This window comes from Bos javanicus, chromosome 25 (assembly GCF_032452875.1).
Source record: "Bos javanicus breed banteng chromosome 25, ARS-OSU_banteng_1.0, whole genome shotgun sequence".
In the NCBI taxonomy this organism is placed as follows: Eukaryota; Metazoa; Chordata; class Mammalia; order Artiodactyla; family Bovidae; genus Bos; species Bos javanicus.
Window position 1 is genome coordinate 36396426 of NC_083892.1, and position 7110 is coordinate 36403535.

Genomic DNA, 7110 nt, shown 5'->3' on the forward strand with positions numbered 1-7110 from the left:
CACTCGGTCTAAACGCTGAACATGTTCACAAGAGACAGGCTGGGGGCGGTGCAGGGGCAAAATAGGTCAAACGACACACACTTCCTGTTGTAAAATAAGTCCTGGGGTGGAGTCACAGCGTGGCGACTCCAGTTAATGCTGTGCTGCATATTCAAAAGCTGCTGAAAGAAGTTCTTAAAATTTTTCTTCAAATGAAAAAAATGTAACTATGGTGATAGATGTTATCCGGACTTATTGGGATCACTTGGCATTACACAGAAACATTGAATCATTATGTATCTTGAAACTAACCTTTATGCTATGTATCAACTACATTTTAGACAAGAGCAAGCAGCTTTAGAGATTCTTGCAGAGAAACTACTAGAAGGGGAGACACTAAGAAGGCAAACACACACAAACAAGAAAATGGCGGCTGAAGCTTCTATCCAGAGCAATCTCTAACTCCGCCAGGTTAGAAGGTGAAAACCAGTGTGGATCTAAATCTAACAAGAAGTCAACCGACAAGTGAAAAAGTAAAAAAAAAAAAAAAAAGTATGAGGAAGGAATTATTAGTGGGTTGTTACATAATTTTAACCACTAAAACTGATACTCAGCATCCTTGAAACTCCTTATTGTCTACACATTTTAAAAACTTGGAAATATTCCCTAATTTTTTTAAGAACTTCCAAATGAGGATTTTTAGTGGGTCTTGAGCCTGTTTGTTAAAATTATAAAACATAAGAACAGGTGATATAAGGGCATGGAAAAAGGGAGATGTAGAAGCTGAATTTCAAGAACAAAAACTGAAGAGGGTTGGTGGACAGGAGCAATCACGAGTTACTAAGCAGATGCAAAAATGTATTTCTTTCATCTGAATTGACAAACCTTTGTTGAAGCATCGTTTTCACCTCTTACAGCCATCAAAATAAGCAATAAGTTTTAGACACAGCATCTGGCTGTATCAAAATGAGATAAGCCAATAGTTTTAAACTAACAAAACATTTTTAATTACATGACTTTCACTAAAAAATTATTAGTAATTTTGGTGGAAAATGGATCACGTACATTTAAAGCACAAGATTATTTTAGAAAAGCACTACTGTATTTTTTAAAAATTATACAAAATAAAAAAAAAAAATTATACAAAATACTGGTATAATGATGTATGTATGTAGCTTTTGTAAACAGTTTTTACTGACAGGATTGTGTGACTGGAAAAGTTTGGAGAAGACCGTTCTAAACAAAGATTATGATTTTAATCTGAGGTTTATAACCAGATTCATTTTTCTTTCTTTGGTCCCTAATAAAAACCAGAAATCATTATTAAAATAGCAGCTTATGATTACAATAAAGAACATTACATTAAAAAAGGCTCTCTGCATAAATATAAAAAGAATGTGGGAATTAAGTCATTTCTCCAATACTTTAAACTGGTAAAAGGCCTATTGTAAACCGTCTTCTAAAAAGCAAGGGAATTCCAGAAGAACATCTACTTCTGCTTCACTGACTGTGCTAAAGCCTTTGACTGTGTGGATGACAACAAACTGTGGAAACCTTTTAAAGAGATGGGAATACCAGACCACTTTACCTGCCTTCTGAGAAATCTGTATGCAGGTCAAGAAGCAACAGTTAGAACTGAACTGGTTCCAAAGTGGGAAAGGAGTACATCAAGGCTGTATATTGTCACCCTACTTACTTAACTTCTATGAAGAGTACATCATGAGAAATGCCGGGCTGGATGAAGCACAAGCTGGAATCAAGATTGCCAGGAGAAATATCAACAACTTCAGATATGCAGATGACATCACCCTTATGGCAGAAAGTAAAGAAGAACTAAAGAGCCTCTTGATGAAAGTGAAAGAGAGTGAAAAAGCTGGTTTAAAACTCAACATTCAGAAAACGAAGATCATGACATCTGGTCCCATCACTTGGAAACAATGGAAATAGTGAGAGACTTTATTTTCTTGGGCTCCAAAATCACTGCAGATGGTGACTGCAGCCATGAAATTAAAAGACACTTGCTCCTTGGAAGAAAAGCCATCACCAACTTAGACAGCATATTAAAAAGCAGAGACATTACCGACAAAGATCTGTCTAGTTAAAGCTATGATTTTTCCAGTAGTCATGTATGGATGTGAGAGTTGGACCATAAAGAAAGCTGAGTGCTGAAGAATTGATGCTTTTGAACTGTGGTGTTGGAGAAGATTCTTAAAGAGTCCCCTGGACTGCAAGGAGATCCAACCAGTCCATCTGAAGGAAATCAGTCCTGAATATTGGAAGGACTGATGCTGAAGCTGAAACTCCAATACTCTGGCCACCTGATGTGAATAACTGACACATTTGAAAAGACCCTGATGCTGGGAATGATTGAAGGTGGGAGGAGAAGGGGACGACAGAGGATGAGATGGTTGGATGGCATCACCAACTCAATGGACACGAGTCTGAGCAAGCTTTAGGAGTTGGTGATGGACAGGGAAGCCTGGCATGCTGCAGTCCGTGGGGTCACAAAAGTCGGACACAACTGAGCGACTGAACTGAACTGATCCATTCCTTCAGACTTGTTTTGCACTCCACCCCCTTGCTGGGGAAATATATTTTGTTTTTCAATTTCAGAGCAACTTTAGAAAGTCCTTGGTTACAAGTATTCAATTCCCTAAGCATTTCTGAAGATTTATCATACGCAATGGCTTCCCAGGCGGCACTGTGGTAAAGAATCACCTGCCAATGCAGGAGATTCGGGTTTGATCCCTGGGTCAGGAAGATCCCTCGGAAAAGGAAATGGCAACCCACTCCAAAATTCTTGCCTGGGAAATCCTATGGACAGAGGAGCCTGGAGGGCTACAGTCCACAAGGTCGCAAGAGTCAGACATGACTCAGTGACTAAACACAAATACACATGGTGTCAGCCTAGACTGAGGGGAATAAAAAGATGAGAACTGCAATTCCCGTTTTTACACGAATCATTACAGTACAGAGCAGATGTTCCAACAGTTCTAAGGAGGTTTCCACGTGCTGGGGCAGCCCCAAGGGGTACCTGACAGCTGACAAGGCAGCTTCCAGGAAACGGCCCCACGGAGCTGGAGCATCAGAAGAGCCAGGACCTGAACAGAAAGAGGCAGCAGGCAGGGAGTCCAAGAGACCACTCTTTTGGCTGGCTTTCTCTCAGCTGGGAGGCTAAATAACTCCTGTAAGGCTGGGTCTCCTTCATTTCATTCGGAAAAGTGGAAAAAAGAGTATCTTTTCCAGTGATGCCTCCCAGAGCCATCTTCCACCATCCCAATATCCAGGCTCCACATCTCCTGCCGACACCAGTGCCTCAGCCCCACCCAGTCTGTCTTGCTTCCATTTCTCCCTGTTCCAACATGAACAACATACCAAGGTCAACTTAGTATTGCCAAAGTCTGCTGCTGGTCATTCCCTCCTTCCCCAGTTACTCTCAGTGAATCCACTGGACTCTTCCACTTCCATTACTTTTCTCTTAGTAGTAGTGATTCCTTCTATTTCAGCCTATTCGACCCATTAACGTTCCCGTTAACATAATACCCATTAACTTGGGGTATGACTTGGCATCTTTACTTCTTTGCTAGGACAAATCTCCCACCTTTATCAACCTCAACTGGTCAAATTTTCACTCACCTTCAAGATGTACACTGTTTCCTGACATTCCAAATTAAAGATATCTTCCTCATCTGAATGCTCTCGAGACTTTCTCTGTCAGGCATGTCTGCTCTCCTTGTCTTACCATTACCTGAGTTTCTATCACCACTTCCCAACCAAACGTTAAGCCCCTCGAGGACAAGGACTCTTGTTGACTCTTCTTCTAAAGAACTGGGCAGACCTTAATTCTGTTAAATTGAAGAGAAGAAGTAAGAACAACTTAAACTATTTCAGCTCCCCTTGTCATCTTACTGCCTTCAGTGTCAACTAGGGATCAGCTGGTCCACGAACATCTCATTCACTCAGACTGAGAATTTCATCTCTGATTCCTCTCCCCTTACGTAAGTACATTCATCTCCAAGCACCAGGGAGATGCAGTTCTTTGTTCATACTTATTTTTCTATCTAGTTCTGTGAAGAATGGCTTCTTCTCTTTGGTGCCCTACCTTCATTTTCTGCCTCCCCTTCAAAATTCATCTCCAACCTTGCTCTCAGATTCTTCATCCTACAACTCCATAGAGCCGTCCAATCCAACAGCCCCCAGCACCTGGTCCCAGCTTCCCCATCAAGCTTCATTTCCCATCAGTTTCTTCCCCTTCCCTGCATGAACCTTTTCCATCCAGCAAAATTACTCTACTCAGTATTTCCTAAATGTCTTATATTTTGACTGTCTTCCCTTTCTCACATCATAATGCCTGGGATTTCCCTCCCAGTCTTCCCTGCCTTTTCAAATCCTCCTTATCCTTTAGAGCTAAGCTGAAATGCCACTTACCCCTCATCTGTTCAATTCAAGAAGCCTCTAGCAGGCATAATAGTAAGAACCAATGTTAACTGGTCTATGTACCAGGCATTTCACACAACACTCTTAGGAGGTAGGTATAATTATGGTCACAATGTATAACAATGAAGCTAAGGTTGATAGATGTTAAGTAACACCCAAGGTCACAGAGCAATTAAATAGTTAAGTCAGGATTTGAAATGAGTTCTGTGGGACTCAGTTCAGGTTCCAACCATCACACCAAACTCGCTTAAGCAACGGGACAAACCCTGTTATAGTGAAAGCAACACAAGTTGTAACAACTGAATTCTAGTCTCCTATGAGGAGTAAGTTACATGACCCTGGGTGAGTTATTTAACCTCTCTGACACCCAGTATCTTTACCTGTCAAACGGCGGGCAGGGTAGGATCAGAGGAGCAGAAAACTACCTCTGGGGTCCCTTTGAGTTGCAAACCATTCTGACACACTATCCGATATAGATAAGATTATCCCCAGTAACTGGTTTTCACCAAAGGTAAATACAAAAGATTTTCTTACAAGAAAGGCTTGGAGTTACAAGCTCAGTTTATTTCAGAGGCTATTTTCTAAACAGGCCAGTATCTTTTCCAGGGTATAGTCTTGACATTTTAAACAAAGTGCACCCTCCCCATTTTTGAGAAGCACTCTGAAATGTTTTAAAACATGAAAAAGCTACCTTTAAAAGATAACTAGGTATCCTGAGAATTCCAAAAGAATACTGATACTCAGAATAAAAAGGAAAGATTTAACATAACACTCATCTGTATTTAGATACAGTATAAAGTTAGCAAAAATTTAAATGCTTAGATCAAGCAGAGAATCAGCAAAAGCCTAAGGTTATTAATTAGTGAGCCTCCCTGTTTGTATTTTAAGATTGGTGAAAACAGCCTGAAATAATGAACAAGAATTGTGCATATTAATTCAGAGACAATACAAACATGGAGAAACATTTTGGGGCAAATTATCATCATGATTCCCTAAATAATAAAACTATTTCTCCACATGTGGCTGGCAAATACAGTAACAGGGCTTTGTTGACTGGTTACAATGAATCCTCCACAATTCAATTCAACAAGTATTTATTGACCACCTCCAATCCGCCTAGCAATGGCCTGTACAATAAATGCTTTCTTTGGTCCCAGGCCATGTAACAGCCACTCTCTATAGTGAAAGTATCTTATTGTGTACTGGAGGCACTGTAGGAAGGGGAGGGCAGGGGGCAGTGTCAGGCTGAACTGTAGCTGAATTTTTCAATTACACTGACTAAAGCAAATAATCTCAAAGTTGGAGAGGCCTTTGGAGAAAACCTAATCTGATGGATGACAGAACCGAGAGTTGGCAGAAGTGTCCTGTCTTATCCAAGGTCACTCAGTTAATCAGTCTCCTAATGGTCCCGTGCAATTTCCAAATTCTTTCACTCTTCACCCTTCCAAGTCAGGCAGAGTAATACTACCCAGAAATAAAAAACGCACCTAATCTTCCGGACAGCTCGTTTTCAAAGCCTTCGAAATATCCCCTAAAGCTGAGAGTGGGACGTATGTATCATCTCTATTAGACCAGATCACTTCTTCATCCACTCAGACTAGGCTTCAGACGCTCTTTAATCACCGCTCGGGGGACGGGGTGGGGAGAAGCAGGTGATCTGGAAACACATATTCGGCATCTTGAAACGTGTCCGTTTCTCAGCCTTCCGCATTTTTCACCTGCAGATCCTTCAAGGACCCCGAAAATTAAAAAATACCTCTCACGAGAATCAAAGCAAATGGCGACTAAGGCAGAGAAGAAAAAAAAATCCAACAGGGGTCGGTTCGCTCGTGACCCGGTTTGCAAAAACGTCAAGCGAAGACGACATTGCAGTTGAGGGCCCGGAAGGGACCCGCAGACAGCCGTTCCCCCGGGTCTCCCAGGACCCCCTGCCAAGGACAGAGGCCCCCTCCCTGCCCGGGTCCCCGATGGGGCGGGGTCGGCTGCCCCGGGGGACGGCGCTGCCTACAGCCCGGCCTGAGGTGGGGACAGGGGTACGGACTCGCTGCTCGCGGCGACCCGGCCGCCAGGAGAGGACCCCAGGTTCGCAGCTGCAGAGCCCACCTCCACGCACACACCCCTGCAGCCCCGCCCGCTCCCTCAGGGGCCGGCCCCAAATCTCACCGTGAGCCCCGGGAGCGGCTGGGGGCGAGCAAAAGGAGTTGACTCTGGGGCTCAGGCCGGCCGAAGGGCGCCGCGCTCAGGTCCCGGCCGTCCTGACGCCTCGACACAGACACAATGAGTCACAAAGGCCGGAAGTGTGTCAGCACCTCGCCTTCCGGGACTGCGCCGCGCTTCCGGGTCCTCTCTAGGAGGGTGGGAGGATTCGACATCTCGGTTTCCCCAATGCTGGACGTGTCCACTGCACAGGTGCAGCCTCCCGCGTTGGGGGTCCCCTCCCGCAGCCTGTGCGCCCCCAAGTTAGGGCTGGGGACGAAAGGATAAACAGGCTGTCCAACTCACACCAGTCCATCTGATAATTCGATTTCTCCTTTTTCACCTCGGGCAGTCCTTGTAGTAATTAGAGTTTTTATCAAGCAATAATACTTAGTAACTGTATGTTTGTGGCAGAGGAGCTGAAAGAACGATGTACACTGCTGCTGCTGCTAAGTCGCTTCAGTCGTGTCCGACTCTGTGCGACCCTATAGACGGCAG

The 7110-nt window shown here is 43.7% G+C and overlaps 1 protein-coding gene across 1 annotated transcript in view; it reads right to left on the reverse strand.

Moving 5' to 3' along the window:
• The window catches only part of LOC133238305 (zinc finger protein with KRAB and SCAN domains 1), a 31325-nt gene extending 24608 nt beyond the window's left edge, over positions 1-6717 (reverse strand). Inside the window, exon 1 of the mRNA XM_061401235.1 lies at positions 6580-6717. The gene's annotated coding sequence lies outside the window, so the exon portion shown is untranslated. The remainder of the gene's footprint in view (positions 1-6579) is intronic.
• Between the last annotated feature and the right edge of the window lie 393 nt (positions 6718-7110).